Below are 286 nucleotides of genomic sequence, written 5' to 3' on the forward strand. Positions count from 1 at the left end.
CTCGTTCGCTATCGTTCGTTGCGATGTCCGAGAATCGCGAGATCGTTTCGACCTCTTCGCACCTTTTTGCAACGTTCCCTCGGTACTGAAACTACATATGAAAAGAAGAAAAAGAAAGCTTACTTCAGCATTTGTGGCCAAGAAGGATTAAAAATAAAAAAAAGGAAACAAGTACCTGTGCTCTAACGACGATATCTCGAATTAGTCTCGAAGAAGATGGTCGTTCTGATCTCGCGTCAACTATCTCAAATAGTTATATATTTTTGTGCAATTAATCGGATGATGC

Source organism: Habropoda laboriosa, unplaced genomic scaffold (genome assembly GCF_001263275.1).
Source record: "Habropoda laboriosa isolate 0110345459 unplaced genomic scaffold, ASM126327v1 scaffold90, whole genome shotgun sequence".
NCBI lineage: Eukaryota > Metazoa > Arthropoda > Insecta > Hymenoptera > Apidae > Habropoda > Habropoda laboriosa.